Source organism: Mustela nivalis (genome assembly GCF_964662115.1).
Source record: "Mustela nivalis genome assembly, chromosome: 14".
Taxonomy (NCBI): Eukaryota; Metazoa; Chordata; class Mammalia; order Carnivora; family Mustelidae; genus Mustela; species Mustela nivalis.
Window position 1 is genome coordinate 74,047,750 of NC_139033.1, and position 20,953 is coordinate 74,068,702.

A 20,953-nucleotide genomic window follows, 5' to 3' on the forward strand; every position below is an offset into this window, starting at 1 on the left:
TTATCTTGGAAAAGATTTAGTGGTTTCATTTTCTTTCTGAAATTAAAAAAAAAGTGTAAATATGTGTGTCAACTACATTTCAATTTTTAAAAACTTAAAAATAAATAAATAAATAAATAAATAAAGCTTAAATGCAAAAATAATCTATAGGCAAAGCAAACATCAACTCTTATCCCATCGTTGACTTTGATGCTATCATTCAAATCCTTCCACTCAGGGTATACCTTTGAGTCCTGTTTCACCAACCAGGGTTTGCACCCTCCCCAGGTGTGAGCAACCATGTGCTAGAAATTCACAAGCCCATGGGCATCTTCCTGGAACACTGGTCTTCGTCTAGCTTTGGCAGGAGGTAGAATCAAATTATGTAGCTGATGACTTAAAACATTTTTTTTTAAGATTTTATTTATTTATTTGACAGACAGAGTTCACAAGTAGGCAGAGAGGCAGGCAGAGAGAAAGGGGGGAAGCAGGCTCCCTGCTAAGCAGAGTGCCCAATGCGGGGGTTCCATCCCAGGACCCTCAGATCATGACCTGAGCCGAAGGCAGAGGCTTTAACCCACTGAGTCACCCAGGTGCCCCACTGAAACATTATTTTTATACTAAAATAACATGGATCTATCATACAGTAGATGCGAAAGTACATGGATTTTTAAGATAAAACAGAAGACTTCAAAAATAATTTTGTCCTTCTAGAAAAATTATTTCACATCTTCTCTATCCCAGAGAGCTAATTTTAATTTTCTAGTATTATCTTTCTGTTAGAATTTTATCTCCTCCATAATGTCATTCACATATTCATTTGTTTAAAAAAAAAAAAAAAAGATTTTCAGCCGTGGTACAAAGCTACAGTGTTTGGGGGGTTATTTGTACCTTTGATTATACATGCATTGATCCAAGTGGAAGATTAACCCTAGTGATGGCACAGAATGTATATGAAATACAGGGCTGTAGCTCATGGTGACACGATTGTTATAAATGACTCTTGTCAGTTTTATATCTGTGGATTTAACACCTGACTGTGCATCAGCTGTATCCTTTACAAAATAAGAAACTAATCGATGACCATTGCCATGGTAAACTTTTAACATGGCTCAGTCTGGGCATATCTATTAAGAAAAATGTTCTTCCCTAGTATATCATGCGGCCCCCTGCCTAGAGGATGAACAATATCAAAAGAGAAAAGGATGGGTATTTTCTAATCATACCACAGCATCACATGTATGTCTGTTTATACACAAAATCATTACGCTTATGATAGAGTCCCTGTGGTCTTGTTTCATTAATGAATACATGTCAAACAGACAATTTTAAAGGAAAGAATAATAATCCAATAAACCCAACGTAATGTGTTTATTCCTTTCCAAATTCTCTTCTTGTCTTTGCCAACTATTGCTGTTTTTTCTTCATAGTGGAAATCATGAATTCAGGAAATAGTGTGCTTTGCTCTTTCAAATTAATTTTAATTTATATTTCCATGTGTCAGCATGGTTTTCACAGTTGACATGTTTATAACTCTGCTTTATAAAATTAATATTATTTCATATTTTCATGCATCAGCATGAGCCACACAGTTGACATTTTTATAGCTCTGCAGTGATCTTCCACTGTAATATGACCTATTTTGCTTAGCCATCTCCTATCCTTAGACATCTGGGTTTTCCCTATTAAATTTTTGTTTTTGCAATCATAAATAGCATCGCTATAAATATTCTTAATGAAATTGGTTTTTATCTGTTTATTTTCCTAGAGAGTTCCAAAGAGTAGGATTATTGTGCCAAATGACATCGAATAGTTTCTTGGTTTATTTTTTCCAGAAAAATCTATAGCCATTGAAAATGTGATTAGAAATATTTAAAATTTATGCTATTCTCAGATCCAACAGATATAAAAATTGACATTTTATAATTTTTATTTATTCGGTAATATGTATAAAATGGTTTCTTAATGTTGCCAAAATTTATATTTATTAACAAATGATAGAGATATGGATTGACCAGTGATGATTTATTTGTAGTTTCCTATTATTGAATGCTCATTTCCTTTAAACAATCATCAAATAGAATTTGAGTGTTAGGCATTATAAATTTGTCTCAATTATTCCATACCTGAGAAAGCAAGCTTCCCCCTCCCTGCCGCCAAAAAAAAAAAAAAGCATCACATGTATCAAGCACACAGAAATGCATAAAAAATATATTAAATATACCCTGAAAACACCACATGGGGGAGAAATGAAATATAACTGATGTAGCTAAAGCCTCCAGTGCAAGCTTCCTCAACTCAGGACCCTTCCCACCCCTGTTAGAATTAACCATCATTCCAAAGGTAGTGTTTATTATAATCATGTGCCTTTTTATACTGTTCCTCCATACATATGTAGACATAAAACATACAGGTTATGTTTTTCATGTTTTAAAACTTTAAGTGGTATTTTCTGTGCGTATCATACTTTAATTTTACTTTTTTTTCTATTAAAAAGCTGTTTAAATTTCACTCACTTCAAAACATACATACCTAGTGTATTTATTTTAGTGGTTATATATTATTCCAAATATCCTTTTCTGATTGAATATAATGTCAGTTTCTAATTTTTTCGAGATTACAAGCTGGTTTATAACTTAGTGAAAATTCTCTTGTATCTCTTTTTCTGCTCATTTAATATATGTACATATATTTATACACACAGTATATATATACATAGAGTTTAAGTATACACACACACACACACACTAAGAAGTAACATGATTGAATTCTTATTCCCAATTACTCTGCAAAATGTTACATTTTCCACCAATTTATAAATTTTACATTTCCCTGATGACAGATGAAGTTGAACATCTTTCTGGTTTCTTCCTCTGTCATTTGCTTATTCACATACTTTGATCATTTTTCTGTTGAATTGTTTTGTCATTTTTCTTTAAGACCTTTATGTTTTTAGATACAAATCCTTTGTGGTTTATGTACATTTCACATATTTTATACTAATCTATGACTTACACTTTCAGTATATAGTGTTTTTTCCCCGCATGAAAGTTTTCTTTTTAGAATAGTTACCTTTCAGGGCACCTGGATGACATAGTGGGTTAAAGCATCTGCCAGGATCCTGGGATTGAGCCCCGCATCAGGCTCTCTGCTTGGCAGGGAGCCTGCTTCCCCCCCTCTCTCTGCCTGCTTCTCTGCCTACTTGTGATCTCTGTCAAATAAATAAATAAAATCTTTAAAAAAAGAAAATAAAATAGTTACCTTTTCCCATCTTTCCTTAAGTATATTTTGTGTTTTTTTATTCTCTAAGAAACTTGAAGTCATGAAGATATTTTCCCGTGTTTCAATTTTCACACTTAGATGTTGAATCCACCTGAGGATTGATTTTTGTTCATGGTGTATATAGTAGACAGCAATTTTTCTTCCATAGAAGAATTGATCAGTTCTCCTTGTACCATTTATTGAATACTTCCTTTCCCCACTAACTTGTTATTTCTGTCATTTATCTGACTTCTATATATATGGTTGGGCTTTAGGCCTCTTTCTTCTCGTTCATTGGTGTATTAGTCTCTCCCCAAACTTTATCTTGATGAAAGTCTGATGTTTGATAGAAATATCCTCCACTTCTTTGTTCTTCCTCAAAAGTTTGATGTCAGGGGCAACTGGGTGGCTCAGTGGGTTAAAGCCTCTGCCTTCAGCTCAGGTCATGATCTCAGGGTCTTGGGATCGAGCCCCACATCGGGCTCTCTGCTCAGTGGGGAGCCTGCTTCCTCCTCTCTCTCTGCCTGCCTCTCTGCCTACTTGTGATCTCTGTCTGTCAAATAAATAAATAAAATCTTTTAAAAAAAAGTTTGATGTCAATTCTTGGCCTTTTGTTCTTGCATGGATATGTTTATTTATTCTACATATAAAAGATATGTCTTTTAATTAGTCTACCAATTTCCAGGAAAAAAAAATAGTACTTATTTTATGCTTCAGTTAGAGATGAATGGCCACTCTCAAAACTGAGTTCTTACATTGTCTTGGGAACCCTGGGGATAGCACATACCCATTCCTGAAACCAGTGATTGGCATGGTTCCATTCCTGACTGCCGGGCCTTCTGTCCCCCTACCTGCTTAGACCTACAGTTTGCTAAAATTCACAGATTAAGGTGGTGGGTTTCAACACTTTTTTAACTCCTTTCAGTATGTAGGAGCCCCTCCTAAGTCAGCTCTCATTCCCGTCCCCCCAATCCCTCCGCGAAAACTCTAGGGCTCCTCTCTCCTCGTCTCAGTAACTGGACTCCATAGTGACCACTTCCTTGTTCCAGACATGGAACAAATATTGTGGTTATCTCTAGCCTTGTTCACTACTCTGAGCTGCTTCTAAAATTCTGTTTTACTTGTTTACCAACCTGGATTTTCTTTCAGTTATATATTTTTATTTTTTACTCATTTTGTTGCCAAGTATTTGACGCTGAGGGAGTACTTCAAAGTATGAAGTTAATGTACCATTACGGTGAGGAATAAAATTTTTGTTTTAATTGGGATGTGAAGGTATCAGTGTACTTATTTTGCTACATTTAACTTCATAACTGAACTTATCAGACAAGATTCTTGTTTTAACATCTTTGATGTTAAGCTCTGTTTTCTAATAGTCACATGGTTATACCCATCTCAGAACCAGAATGAACAGACAACTGGATTTTTGACTGTTTCACTGAAGATTTCTTTGTATTTTTGAGTGTATAAGTGTGCACACATTTCAATACAGAGAAAGTTCTAGTGTGGGTGTGACCTTGGGCAAGTTATTTTATTACTCTGTACTTCACTTTCCTTTTCTGTATAATATATATTATAAACTGTCTACTTCATATGCCAGGGTGACTCAGTCAATTAAGCGTCTGCCTTTGACTCAGGTCATGATCTCAGGGTCCTGGGATCGAGCCCTGCAATGGGCTCCCCGCTCTGCGGGGAGTCTGCTTCTTCCTCCCCCTCTCCCCCTCACCCTCTCTCTCTCTTTCTGTCAAATATAAAAAATGTCTACTTCATAGAGTAATTGAGTTAATGTATTTAATGAATTACTTATACTTGTTTCTTTTATGTTCTCAAGTTTCTTTCTCCACCCACCCCCCCAGGATTTAATTTGTTCAACAAAATATAGTGTTCAAGTTCCAAGAATCAAATATTTTGTCTTTGTGGTAAATGAAATCTTTTTCACTTTTAAGTTGTGTGTTACTCTTATAGAGAAATGCAATAGATTTTTGTGTATTTGTATTCCTGCGACCTTGTTCAACATGTTTATTTTAAAGATTTTTTTACTGATTTTTTTGGAGTTTATAAATCTATATTCCTATCATGACAATGATGGCTACAACTTATGAAACTCTGTGTACAACTCTGTGCTAGGATTATATAGTAAACACTTTATTATTCAGAAAATAAGACATCTATGTTAAGAATTCCCTATTCCCTCTTTCACAAAGATTTTCCTTCACCTGCTAGGCAAAGGGAAAAGGGCTTTGCAGCTTCGAAAAGATGCATTTCTCATTCAAACTTGTTGCTTTGGCAGGACAATTCTTAACAGCATTTAAAATCTTTTCTCTCTTATCACATATGGGTTACTGTTATTCAAACTAACAAACTTGTGGACATATGATTACCATCTTAGAAGCCTTACTGTCCATCTCCATCCTTGGTTCTTTACAGTATCCCCACTTTCTACACATTTAAATAGAATTCTCCACCCCACCCCCCTTTTTTCAAGTCAATTTATGTTCCCTGGATCACATTATCTGATGTGCTAACAATTCTTCCAGAAATAATGATACTGTAATACATGGTCCACTCCTCTTTCTCCAGAGCTGCATCACTGATTATTTCTGAAAGTGGATGAAAACATAAAATAGCTCAATCTAGTTTATTTTTATATATGGGAAAAATGACTCAATTTTGTTTTACCATATCCTATGTTTTAAAAAATACCCTTAAGTGCCAATCATATCTTTTGTAACTTACAGAGACCTGGGATATGTTTCAGAATGGCTGTGAACTACATTTCTGAGGAATTTTCTGTTAGTGGAACAATATATGGCAGGCAAAGTATATTAATAAATTGGATTCTGTCCCTATTTTAAGCCCCCCACCCCAATACTATTTTTGCAGGTTTATTCAGGCATACCTTAAACATAAATTAAACATAAATTTCCTCATAAATAACATTCTAAGTCTGGTGTAAGAGGTACACAGGATAGTAAAAGGAGGAGAAGGAAGGGAAATCGGAGGGGGAGAGGAACCATGAGAGACTGTGGACTCGGAGAAACAAACTGAGGGTTTTAGAGGGGAGAGAGATGGGGGGTGGGTGAGCCTGGTGGTGGGTATTAAGGAGGGCACATATTGCATGGAGCACTGGGTGTTATATGTAAATCATGAATCGTGGAACACTGCATCAAAAACTAATGATGTACTATATGGTGACTAACATAACATAATTTAAAAAAAATACTTTTTTTAATTAATAAAAAAGAGGCTTGTCTTGGGGAGGCAGAAGATCTTGATTTCTGGATGAGCTTGGACAAATCATGTGAATTCTCTGATTCTCTATCCCATAAAATTAGAAAATTATAAATTAAAATTTCAAAGACCTCTTAACTCTAAAGTTGATTCAGTATGAAGAAAACTAAACTTCTAAAGAAATGCTAATAAATTATATGCATTTTTAAAGATTTTATTTCTTCTTTATTTGGAGAGAGAACATGAGTGGGCAGAGTGAGAGGGAGAAGCCACACAGGGCTCAATCTCAGGACCCAGAGAGCATGACCTGAACTGAAGGCGGGCGGATGCCCAACAGACTGAGCCGCCCGGGTGCCCCAAATTTTTGAAGAGTGAAATAAATATCAGTACAGAAAGAAAGTAAAAATTACTTACTGGTCTTTTTTACTGGTTGCTTTACTGTATTTTAAAGTTTATTTATTTATTTAAGTAATCTCTACACCCTATGTGAGGCTTGAACTCACCACCTGGAGATGAAGGGTCACATGCTCTATTGCCTGAGCCAACCAGGCACCCTTCTACTGCATCTTCAATCACACGCTAGAAGAGGGCTGAAATGGTACTTTTTCTTTGTGAACATATTCAACTTACTATGCACATTTAATAGCCAATCATTAACCGTATGCTTTATTTCCTAAACAATGATATGAAAGCAGGAACATCATCATACTGACTAATTTTTCTAATATGCGAAATAACGTGCTTTCTCAAGCACCCAACTAACTAATAGGGTCTGATGTAGACACTAGGGAGAACAAAGGCTCTCATCGACAACAAAAATATTAAAAAAGAAGCAATCCCCCTTCTGCAAGGAAAAAAAAAAAAAACCCGCTGGAAATACACCATATCAAAATGAAAAACATGTGACAGAGTAGTATTTGACATATTAAGTCCCTCTGGGGCATCACTGCATTGCTGTTGTTCTTCTGTTTTCCTAGGAATTCACCTTTTTGACGTCCAGATGTAGGTCTTTTCTGCTCCAGAGACTAGAGATCTCATAATTCTCAGTTTTCAGGAGGTGGAAGACAAACAAAATGCTTGATCCAGGTGTAAGCTGACAGCTCACTTGAAGAGCAAGTTTCTGTGTAAGCAGAGGGAAGTGCTCCCGGGGCTGGTCCTGGTGATGATTCTGAGAGAGCCCTGTGCTTCCTTGTCCTCCACGGAGACCAGCTGAGCTCCAGAAAGTGTGTGCAGTGCCACACCCTTTTTCAGTGTCCACTGAAAAATCCCCCAGAAAATTTGGAGATCCCAAGATAGAGGGGACTCGTAAGGCTCAGAAAAGCCGATAGAGCAAACCAAATATGACATCCTCCTCTATCGTGTAGCCATTAGGGTGGTGATGACGGGTCTAAGTAAGCTAAGACAGGCTAGGACAGTCCCGACAGCTGTGCTCAACTTCCGAAGGGCAGGAGAGCGATCCCAAAGCTTCCTACCACCCCCAAGAAGGAGCATGAATGACCCGAGGGAAGGCTGATGCACTTGAAGGAGGCTGGAAATCAGCATGGGACAGACGGCGTACATCCAACACTGGCTTCCACAGTGGTGCCACGCGCTGCCAAGCAAGTGGCAATAGTCAAATATACCAATAGGGAGAAAGGGTCCCTGCTGGGCGCCTGGCAGAATGGTTATGGCTCAGCAGATGCCACAAGATTAAAGAACAGGCTGAGCATAGCAGAAGTCTTGTGCCATCCCGCTCTCAACACACCCACCCAGGGCCGTGACTCCGTAGCTGACTTCAAAATGGAATGGCCCTCAGGAAGAAGGCAAAATCATGAAGTCACTAAAGTTTAAATCTGAAACACCAGAGACATGACCACAATTTCTGTCATTAGGCAGAATAATGCCTGAAAATGTAGATTAAGTCTCATTATTAGGCGAATAATGAAAGCTACACATTTGTAGAGACCTGCAAATATGGAATGTTACTATCACACACAGGGTACAAAGACAATGTATGCTGTCTACATGGCACTGGAGCCAAAATTTTGGAAACTAGGTGACTGTTTTACTTAAGAACGGATTTTTATCTAATGGTAAGAACATCCATGACATAGGAACATTCCGGAATTCTTTAGGGGCGCAGGGGGGGGCTTTTAATTGCTGGATACTAATTTCTCTGTCATTATGAATTTCTAAATTATAGTTTTAAAATTATGATTGTGTTAGTTTGCTAAAGCTGTTGTTACAAAGTATTACAAACTAGGTGACTTATAATAGAAACAGGTCAGTTCACAGTTCTGGAGGCCAAAAGTCAGAGATCAAGGCATCAGTTGACAGAGACAGTTCCTTCTGAGAGCAGTTGGGGAAAGATCTGGTCCAGCCCTCACTCCTCAGCTTTGAGACGGCCCCTTTTCCCTGTATCTCTTCCCATTGTCTTTCTTCTGTGTGTATCTGTCTCTGTGACCAAATTTCTCCCTAGTTATAAAGTCATATGCATTAGGACCCATGTAACGAGCTCGTGCTAACTTAACTACATTTGCAATGATTATATTTCCAACTAAGGCCACGTTGTAAAATATTGAAGGACTTCAACATATTGATCTCCAAGAGGACACTTAACAATGATGATCTAGTTGGTGATGATTAGTCTATCAGAAAAAGTTTGGTTTCCATGATTTCTGTTAGTGCATATTTTCCACAAAGATGCCTCAAAATTAATAGTACAGAAGACAATAGGGAATGGTATTATTTTCTGGCTTAATTCATTTTAAGTGAGAAGCATGATCTCTAATGTAATTTGCCTTGAAAATAAAAACGATTATCAGTATAAGGATTTTTGTGTATACCTCAGGGGCTCTAAGACACTATGGGATTTTAGTTACACTGTTTTCTGTGTACTAATAAGAAAGAACTATGACATGCTAAGTAGTTTTACCTTCCTGGAAGTCTTCTCACAGTCTTTAGGGCTTAGTCCTGTTCAAATCATCATTCTGTAGGAAACAGCACACTCCCACCACTTCATCATGAGACATACGAAATATTTGTCTATTTTTTTGTTCCCTCTTTCTTTCTCTCTCCCCACTAGAATGCAGGTTCCATCAAAGCAAAGCTTTGCTCAATTTTTTTCACATACTCTCACCAGCCCTGAAAGGGCCTGACACATAGGAGGAAAGCAATGTTTACTTTCTGAATTTTTAAATAAATTCCATAAATTTTATATCTCAAAGGGAATATACATATTTCCTATATGTATGTGTATTTATTATGTACATGCATACTTTACTATGTACATTATATATTCTATATATAATTACATAATTCAATATTTTTATACAGTTTGTCCATTTAGATATAACTAATGCTCGCTTTGGGAAACTGAGCAAAATCACCAAAATGACCATATTTCTAAGTTTACTTGATATAAGCACTGTCTGTAGAGAAGAATTTTCAGTGATTAAACTTGCTACAAACTGTTCTTTCTTCCCCAATCTTTTGTTCTTGACAGGTACCACCGACTGTCCCAGGGGAAGACAAGAGACTCGAGGTTCACAGGCATGTCCCACTTAATCACCTGGGTCACAGGCCTTCAGTTAGCTTTCAGACTGTGCTTTTTGAAAGCAAGTTTCTTTTTTAAGGTCTGAACTGGCCTTAACCAGACTCCATCTCTATGGAAATGGATGGGCGGAGATGACAGGTCATGTGAGACTTGCAGCATCTTGCTCTCTCTTGGGGATCCTCCAGTTGGCATCACCGCTAACCTTGAGAAAAATTAAAAGGAAAAGCCCCATTAATGATTTCAAGTCATAGTCACTTGAAGCGATTGACACCACTGTTATTGAATAGGTAATAGTAATAACTCGCACATTCGTGATGGCTTACCCCAGCCTTGGCACACTGCTAGGTGTTAACATGGGTCCATTCATGATTCCTCAGGACCACCCTACTCTACCCAGCTGAATAATGGTCACCCAAACAAATCAGGTCCTGATGCTGCGATCCTGGGAATGCTGCCTTACGTGGAGAAAAAGTCTTGTATGTGTGATTCAGTTTAAGATCCTAAGATAAGGAGGTTATACTGAATTGACAAGGTGAGCCCCAAATGCCATCGTAAGTGTACTGAGAGGAAGGCAGAGGAAGATGTGAGACAAGCAGAAGAGGAAAAGGCATTGACCATAGACTCAGAGAGAAAGGAATGCCCGCAGCCACCCAAACTGGAAGAAGCAAGGAATAGACGCTCCCCTAAAGCCTCTGGAGGGAGCATAGCTCTGCGAATACCTTGATTTTTGAAGAAGATATTGACTTCAGATTCTGGTCGCCAGAACTGTGAGAAAATAAATTTCTCTTATGTAAACCACTAAGTCTGTGGTAATTTTTCCCAACAGCCATGGAAATTAGTATACCTATGAAGTGAGAACTGACAGAATCTCCATTTTGAAGAATATAACTGGGAGAAAATGTTGGCATATCATATATCTAATAAGAGATTGGAATTCAGAATATGTAAACTACTATACCTCAACAACAACCAAAAAAAAAAAAAAAAGGAACCTAATTAATAAATGGACAAAGGACTTAAGTAGACATTTCTCTAAAGAAGATACACAATTGGCAAAAATGCACATGAAAAGATGTCCAACATCACTAATCATTATGGAAAAGCAAGTCAACACCACAGTGAAATCTCACTTCATACCTATTAAGATGCTTACCATAACAAAACAAAACAGAAAATACTAAATGCTGATGAGGATGTGAAGAAATTGGAACCTTATTGCTGGTTGGAATATAAAATGGTGCTTGTTGGAATATAAAATGGTTGGAATGGTTGGAATACAAAATGCTGGTTGGAATATAAAATGGTGCAGCCACGGTGGAAAACAGTGTGGCACTTGCAGAATTATTATATAATCCAACAATTTTACTTCTGTGTATGTTCACAAAAGAATTGAAAACAGGTTCTTGAACATGCTTGTAGCATTATCAACAAAGACCAAAAAATGAAAACCGCCCAAGTGCCCACTGATGATGAATGGATAAGCAAAAAGTTGTATGTGTATACAATGAAATATTATTCAGCTTTCAAAAGGAAAACAATCCTGTTACATGCTACACTGTGGATAAATCATGAAGACACTACGCTAAGTAGAATAACCCAGTCACAAAAGTACAAATACTATACAATTCCACTTAAGTAAGATATCTGGAGTAGTTAAATTCACATAGACATGAAGTAGAAAGGTGGCTCTCAGTGGGTGGAGAGAATAGGGAAAGGGGAGTTATTGTTTCATGGGTTTAGAGTTTCAGTTTGGGATGATGAGAAAGTTCTGGAAATGGAATGCGGCAATGGCTACAGAACACTGTGAATGTACTTAATGTCACTGAACTGAGCCTGCATGGCTCAGTGGGTTAAAGCCTCTGCCTTCGGCTCGGGTCATGATCTCAGGGTCCTGGGATCGAGCCCTGCATCGGGCTCTCTGCTCAGTGGGGAGCCTGCTTCCTCCTCTCTCTCTGCCTGCCTCTCTGCCTACTTGTGATCTGTCAAATAAATAAATAAAATCTTTTTTTTAAAAAAGTCTCTGAACTGTACACTTAAAAATGGTCACATAAATGTCATGTTATGTATGTCACAATAAAAAAAAAATACCTAAGTATAGAGAGGTTCACAGATCTTTACCTAGTTAAATTCCAGAGCTAAAATTAGAAGCCACATTTTCTGGCTTTAGGATCTGGGCTCTTAATTCTAGGTTGTGGTTCTGAAGTAAATAATGAGGGAAATTTTTATTTTTAAAATATCTACTTTGATAAATACTGAGTAGTGGAATTTCAGACTTGATGGTAAATTTCTCCCCCACCAAATATTGATAAGAACCAAAATGTCACCTCCCAGCTATCTAACCAAGCAGAAAGCAAAGCAATGAGACTTAGGCCACGTGGTTTCATAAATTCATTCAGAAAACATTACCTGCATCCTTGTCATGCCTACATACATGTACATATTTTCATACATGTCTTAGTTAATCCTTAACTATGAAGCACATAACCAAATAAGAAAAGTGGGGACTCAACTGGGGACATCTAATGCTGTGCTCTTATGTTTTTGGAAGCAGAAGGTCCACAGATTTAAGAATGCTTCAAAAATCACTAGCTATGTCCTCAAATAAATGCTGCCCTGAATATGCACAGAACAACTGGCTTCTGACAATAAGAGGGCCACACAGCCCTAATAGTTTCCTTGCATGAACTCCCTGGAGTCTCACGGATCTTATGGTAAGAACATTTGGGTCCTATAGTTCTGCAGACGAAGGGACATTTTTAACCAAATATGACTCTACAAAACATTTTTTGTTGAAAGCTGTGGACCAACACACAGGATGGCTGCATTATATTAGAAAAAGCATGGATTTGGAGGAATCAGAGAGATTTAAAATGAGGCTCATCCCTCTGGCCCTTAGGCTGGCCACTTAGCCCAGCTTTTATGCACAAATGAACTCATGTACATGAAAAGGTTTTGTGAACTGTAAAACATTACTTAATTTTGGCATCATATTTAACTATGTTCTAGCTTTATCACCAAGAAGAGACAGAAACATGTCCTGCCTTGGGAGTCCACAGAGTGCACAGACTCTTTGAGGGGATGTGAAAGATTGAATCTATGTATTGTGTATTTCATATATGTATTCCTAATTAGGCACATATTTGATATGAAACATATTTGGATTAGAATTAAGTAGGCAGTTGAACCAGTTTTCAACTTTACTTTGTATCTGTTATTTCGGAGGCAATCCCACATGTTAGAAATGTGTTGAAACTTGTGGGTGACTCTGATGTATGTCATCTTTCCTCCAATGTACCCGGAGTTTTGTTTTTCTGCATATACACTCATACACATAGGCATCAATTTATAAATGTTTACCAGCATGTGCTATATTACTAAGATTCACCAAATGTCAAAAGTTGGCCCCAATTTCAATGATTCCCAAAGGAAGGCCAAAAGGAAAAAGGAATTTGCAGATAAAGCTAATAGCTTGACAAATTTAATCAGATTTATTTAATCGGTTTATTAGTGGTTATAAATGATTAAATAATAAGCATATAGACTCTGGGGCTAAAGGAAAAAATAGAAAATATGTATTTTATGCAATTTTAGGCTATTGTGTATAGATTATTGTTTTATATATAATATAAACTTACACATCTGGACAATTTCAATCCTGCAAGGTTACTTCTCAATATTAGGAAAGATGTGTAATGAGCATCTATTACTCTCTATGTATGTTTTAGAAATTGCAAGGATTTACTGAAGAAGTCTTCTGTTATCTTTCCATAGAAAGGTAACAATGATTACATGGTGATAGGAGCATAACTAGAACAGTGCTGTATTTGGGTAAGGAAGTCAACAAATAGATTAGGAGAATAAGCTCTATTTCCTTGGGGACAAGAAAGCAAAGCGGTGATGATCTTGGCTTCTGGAATCAAACTGCTTGGATTAAAATTCTACCTCTGTCGCTTTTATTAATTGCGTGAACTTGAGCAAATTACCTAACATCTCTGCACTTTAATTTTCCTCTCTATATAGAGGGGCTAATAACGATGCCTTCCCCATATTGTTTACAGTGAGGATTAAGTGAGGTTATCCTTTGAACGTATTTAACCTGACACCTGGCAAATAACAAAGCATTGGGTAAACATTCGCTGCCATGACTAAAGTGATGGTCCCAGAAAATCACCATTCTTAAAATATAAATTATTCTGTGACAATACTACCTAAGCTAATACTTTTTTTTTAAAGATTTTATTTATTTATTTGACAGACAGAGATCACAAGTAGGCAGAAAGGGGGAAGCAGGCTCCCTGCTAAGCAGAGAGCCTGATGTGGGGCTTGATCCCAGGACCCTGAGATCATGACCTGAGCCAAAGGCAGAGGCTTAACCCACTGAGCCACTCAGGCACCCCTACCTAAACTCATACATTGTTGATTTCTTTCTAACTTTCTAATTCATCAGTGCAATGTAGCCAAAGAGCTGGAACCAAAACAAAGACGGAAGAGTTTGGAAAGACTAAGAGGGAAAAAGAGGAAGGACTGGAAGAAGGATCCAGGAGTGGCAGAGCCATCTTAGGGTTCCCCCATCCCAGGTAGTATCTCATGCACACAGCCTCAGGGAGGGGAGAGTAGAGAGCATAAATGCAGGGCAGGGAGAAGGGAGAGGGGAGCTGCTGGTGCCTATGTGCTGAAAAATAAAGGTCCTATTTAGCCTGGATTCAAAGTATAAAATGCTCAGAATAAAGTCATCAAGACATGGTTTTGTAGAGCAGTTTTCAAATTTTAGCCACAGAATCCTTTCCTTGCATGAAATGCATTCTATAAACCAGATCAAACACAGAGCTGCTCTGCCTAAAAAGATTTCTCCCCTGTGGTGTCACCACCCCGCAGAGGGACCATGATGTTGGGCAGGGATCATAGATCCCCTCGACTCCTGGGATTCCGCACACTTTTAGGGATCTTGCCACTTCTAGAGGTATTCTCCCGCAGAATCACTGGGCTTTTTCTTTTTTCCCCCCTTTCCATTCTTTTTCTTCCCCTCAAGAATGAAGAAAACACTTTCTAGTTTTAGAACTGCCTGCTCTAACTACTGCCTCTACCCTAGGAAATCTTCATTCCTTGAGGGTTTGTGTTTTTATTTTACAGAGGCTGCTAGCCCTGGAAACTTCTAGGGGTTTTCTGCCCCACCGTGCCTCCCTAGAGGCTTTGAGCCGGGCTGGGCTCCCAGTTTGGCTAGGTCCATGGAAGCAGGACATGGTTGGGGTAGGGAAATGGCAAGGGGGAGAGGCCCTCAGGATACTAGCCAGGCAGTTTTCTAGGTATCAGGAGGTGATTTGATTTTTTTATCTGTTTGCTCTGTTAGACTGTAAATTCCACAAAGGCTGAACCCACCCACATCAGTTTTCCTTCACCACTGTAACCAGGCAGCTCACAGAGTAACAGGCAAACGGTAGATACTCAATAAAGTCTGAGGGAATAAATTAGCTGCTAGAACTGCACAGAGAACACTCTGAAAAGCACTCATTTGTCCAAAGCTTTGACAGAATGACACTTTAACCATCTGGAATTCATGCCCTCTTCTCTAAACCTCATGAATCCCCCTTTGCAGATTTTCCAATGGGTCTTGCTAAGCTGTCAGGAAGCATTACCTTATATCTTACTCAGCTCTTCTACTCAAAGGTCTCTATTCCTTCTGATGTACCTTCTGTGGAAGTGGCTAATCACCAGTCCTAACCCTTTCATTCGGCTCATCCTATACGTGAAAACACTCAGGTTGTCCCTCTGCTGACTTTTCTAGACATCATATAATTCAAACTCTTCATAATACTTTTTCACAGACCTAATTTTTTCATTACTTTTTAATTTGGGCTGTTCTTCTTTTTCTCTGATATCAGCCAAATTTCTTCATGTTACTTCCTAAATACGGAGGCCAGAGTGAAAATAGCACTATTTTCCATGTGAACTAATGATTGCTGTACATTCCTTCCATAAACATAGCAGATGGTGCACATGGCCCAGGGATGGCTGGAGCCTGGCTCATGGACTGTTCACTAAAAAAACTGAGATCAAGTTCAAAGCCTGGCTCTGGTACTTCTCCTGTCCATGTGAACGTAAGCAAGGGATGTAATGTTGCACAGTATTCACGGTGCTGACCTCAGTATGCCGTTGGGGGTAAATGAGTTAATGCAATTAGAAGTATGTGGCTGGTACAAAGTATGTGTTCAATATTAGTAATTATTTCTGTTGTTGTTGTCATCATTATTGCTACTATTACTTTTCAGTATGATTACCTTTCAGTCACAAGGCACCCAAAAGAATTTAAAAATACAGTGAGTCATAGGGAGGCTATGGTAGGAGAGAAGGAAAGAGGTTGGTAGGAAAAGGGCACAAAAGTGAGTGGGGACCTTAGAGTCTTGCCTACGTCATCAACTCAGTCTAGACATTTATCACCAAGTCCAGAATGGTGCCTGGTTCATGGTAGATATTCAATAGATATTTGTTGAGTTGGCTTAATGCAATTGACCCTCTCACCATCTATATAACCTCTTTCTTAGCAAATAACATTTTTTTAAAAGATGTTAATCTTAGCAACTAACATTTTAAAAAAATATTTATTTGTTTATTTGAGAGAGGGGTTTGGAGAGGGAATCCCAAGCAGATTCCCCACTGAGCAAGGAGTCCAACACAGGGCTCAGTCTCACAAACCTGATATCAACACTGAGATCGACCCTGAGATCAGGCCCTGAGCCTAAACCAAGAGATAGATGTTTAACCCATTGTACCACCCCGGTGCCCCAGCAAGCAATATTTTTTTGATGCAAGTTTTCCCACTTCCTAGCCATGTGATTAAGGGAAATGTAATAGACACATTTGAGTCTGAATCGTCATTTATCCATTGGTTTTGATTGTAGAATCATGGGTTGAAATGAAAATTAAATAAGATAATTGGTATTTCATATGTGCTCAGTAATGTCCTGATATTATTATTGTTACACAAAACATGACAGAGATGTCATGATGTCCCCAGGAAGTGAATTTAGGCTGAGATAGCAGCTTTCCAAAGATTTTAGTAAGGAATGTTTTACATATTCCTTAGCTCCCACTGACCTTAGTCTTTAACAGATAATTGCCAGAGCTGCTTTGGAATTACAATTTAGGGGAAATGTTGTCTCTGTGCTTGTTTTTGCAAGCAACTTTTTAAACCTGTTAAATGACCACGAACAAACTTAATGTCTCCCTAGAGGGACTTCCTCAGAGAACATTTCCCATCCCCTGTCCCTTGGGCAGCATTTTAGAAGCAATTTTAAGAAACTCTAGAATTGTTGCTACAAGAATCATGACTCAGCCTATGGAAGGTTTCACGCAAGGAGGCCCTCCACAGATGAGATACATCTGTACATGTGCTCAAAAGTCAACTTTCACAAGCTGTATCAGGCCAGAATGATAACAACCGGAGGCAGCACAAAGACTCCAAACCAAACTTTGAGTAGCTCCACAAGCAGAGCAGCAAGATCTTGTCGTTGGCTTGATGATGCTCATGTGCTGAGATCTGACCCACAGTGCCAACGCGGGCTCCTGGAGAGCGCACACCACCCCTTTCCCTCAGCCGAGCTCCATCACATGGTTTCTGCTGCAATACCTAGTTCTTCATTTATATTGTTCCTGTCTTACACTGGTTAGCTTGGGGTCCCCCCAAACTCCCAATTGTTTAATACGCTGCTCAAATTCCTGTTCCCCCAAGAAAGCTAGAGCGATACAGATGTGAACACCTTCTATGTAATGACGGTCACTGTCATCCAACATCCATAGTGTAAGCCCCCTCATGACCAAAGTCATCTCAAGAATATAAGAAAGTTTGATGCCATCTTTGGGCTGAGCCCTGGGGGATGTTTGGAGAGCAGCTGACCTACAGCCTGCCCACCCCGACCGCCTCCCACCCCATGCCACCCCATGGAAGCCTGAGCCTGCGGCTCTTTCTCCCTTTGCCTCACAGGCACGCCCACCAATGAGAATGCTAATTCACCAGCTGCCCATCTTAACAGATTCAAGAACTGGGAAAGACAGTATAGAAATGAGGCGGTGCTGAATAGCAGTTAATGTGGAGCTGAGGAAAGCTAAGAAGGATGACCAAATGCTGATAAGGAGGAATGTAAGCTCCCATCCTGATGAGGCTACTTCTCCACTGCGGGGGGGAAAACCACACCAACCAGGGAGCTGTGAATTGGTCTGTTGATGACATCATCAAAGGCATAAATAGCAACAATTTGAAAGCCAGCTCTGGGTAACTCAAGCTGTCAGGAAACTCCTTTCTGGGGAAAAGCAGCCCTCCATAGACAGTATAATCTGGGCTGGTTTAATTCCAAAATGTGTGTCCTTCTTGGGCAGAAGTGATCGTAGGAACATTCAGTTTGAATCTGCTTGGGCTCTCACTAACCTTGCTTCCGGGACATCAGACCTGACCAAGGCTGCGGAAGATGCAAGTGCTATCCCCACCTCCATTTCTCTGTTGGCATCTCCCCATGCCCACATCCGTGAACAAGCTGTGTGGGTTCTGGGAAACATTGAAGGTGACGGTTCAGTTTTCGGAGACTTCATTATCACATATGGGCAGCTGACCCCTCCATTGGCTCTCCTTGCAATTCCCGATACATCATCTTTAGCATGTGGTATTTACCTAATCTTGCCTGGACACTTTCAAACTTCTGTTGCAACAAGCATCCTGCACCTCCGTTAGAAGCTGTTAAGCAGATTCTTCCTACCTTAGTTCCTCTCCTGCATCGTGATGGTCCAGAAGTAATGGCAGATACCTGCTGGGCCATTTGCTACCTTCCTGATGGTCCAAACGAATGGATTGAAATGTCTGTGAAAACAAGAGTCATTCCCCAACTTATGAACCTTCTAGGAGCTACCAAATCATCCATTGTGACAAACAAATCATAGGAAATGCTGTCATGGAGACATATGAACAGATACACATTGTAATAGATGCAGGAGCACTTGCTGTCTTTCCCAGCCTGCTAACGAACCCCAAAATTAATATTCAAAAGGAAGCCTTGTGGACAATGTCAAACATCACAGCTGGCCGCCAGGAAAAGATACAGCAAGTTGTGAATCATGGATTAGTCCATTCCTCTCTGATGTTCTCTCTAAGTCAGACCTTCAGACACAAAAGGAAGCTGTCTGGGCTGTGATCAACCATACAAGGGGCAGAATGTTTGAACAGATTGTGTACCTTGTTCATTGTGGCATAATAGAATCATTGAGGAACCTTTCAACTGTGAAAGATACCAAAGGTATTCTGTTATTCAGGATGCCATTTCAATTATCTTTCAGGCTGCTAGAAACTAGGTGAAAATGAGACACTTGGTATAATGATTGAAGAATGTGGAGATTTGAACAAAACTGAAGGGCTATAAAACCATGAAAATGAGTCTGTGTACACAGCTTCATTAAACTTGATTCAGAGCCTGGTGGCTCAGTTAGTTCAGCACCCGACTCTGGATTTCTGCTCAGGTCATGATGTCAGAGTCGTGAGATAGAACCCTGCGTTGCGTTCCATGCTCAGTGGAGAGTCTGCTTGATTTCCTCTCTCCCTCTTCCTATGCCCCTCCTAACCCTCACCCACATGCTTTCTCTCTCTCATAAATAAATAAATTTAAAAAAACAAACAAACAAACTTGACAGAAGTATTTTTCTGTAGGGGAAAATGAAGATCTAAATGTTGGGTCAGAAACTACCTCTGAGAGTTCTACATTCCAAGTTCAAGATGGCACTCCTAGGACATAGAACTTCTAGATTGTACAGCTGAGGCATAAAGTAGTTTGTTGTATACCATGTTGGTATAAGTTTGTCTTATTCTTTCTCTACTAAGAAGTCTGTTTAAATGTGTTTTGTTAATTGTCACACTTTTTACAGGGAAACTACTTGAACAGTTCCAAACTGGACATTTTCTATGAAGGTCCTCCTCTCAGGGGGTCACTTATTTCTATGTGGAATCTCATATCTTACAGTACCATGTAAATAAAGAGTAAATCCCACCCTTAAAAAAAATAATATAAGGGAAGTTCAGTTTTAAAAGATGCTTAGCTATATCCCATCAGTGGATTAAAATTTTGGTTTTTTGTTTTTGTTTTTGTTTTTGCTTTCAAGACTTTGTTTAAATTCTAGTTAGTTAACATATTGTGCACTATCAGTTTCAGGGGCAGAATTTACGGATTCATCATTGCATATAACACCCTGTCCTCATTACAAGTGTCCTCCTTAATGCCCATCACCCAGTTACGCCATCCCCACCCACCTCCCTTCCAGCAACCCTCAGTTTGTTCTCTATTCAAAATAATCATTTAAATAGATACTGAAACAGGAATTTGACCTATCCCTAATAAAACCATGAACAGAAATGAAAATTTAGTGAACAGGGGTTAGATGAGGCCGGTGGTGGGTATTAAGGAAGGCATGTATTATATGGAACACTGGTTGTGGTGCATAAACAATTAATTTTGGATCACTGAAAAAAGGTAAAATAAAATAATTTTTTTTAAAAAAGGTAACTACCAGAGACAGTTTCATGAAAAAAATCCAGAATAAAATAAAGGTGCCTAATATTATGATTATTATTTAATAGACAATTTTTACAATTACAAGAGAGCATAAAACAAAAATTAGATGCCTAGGTATAGAAAAGCAAAAGTTAAAATTATTACACCTTGTAAATGGCATAATTGTAAGCCTAAAAGTGGCAAATGAGTCTGTTGAAAAATTAGGAGAATTTTAAGTACAATGAAGTGCTTACAAAATAAATTTATTAAAACATATAGTGTTCAGAGTCCATAGTCTCTCATGGTTCACCTCCCCTTCCAATTTCCCCCAACTCCCTTCTCCTCTCTAACTCCCCATGTCCTCCATGCTATTTGTTATGCTCCACAAATAAGTGAAACCATATGATAATTGACTCTCTCTGCT

At 38.7% G+C, this 20,953-nt stretch overlaps 1 pseudogene across 1 annotated transcript; it reads left to right on the forward strand.

The window, feature by feature from the left end:
- Nucleotides 1–17,431: 17,431 nt before the first annotated feature.
- On the forward strand, nucleotides 17,432–19,407 carry LOC309848057 (importin subunit alpha-1 pseudogene; annotated as a pseudogene). Its single transcript has 2 exons — nucleotides 17,432–17,666; nucleotides 17,985–19,407. The product of its transcript is annotated as an importin subunit alpha-1 pseudogene (transcript).
- The last annotated feature ends 1,546 nt before the right edge of the window (nucleotides 19,408–20,953 follow it).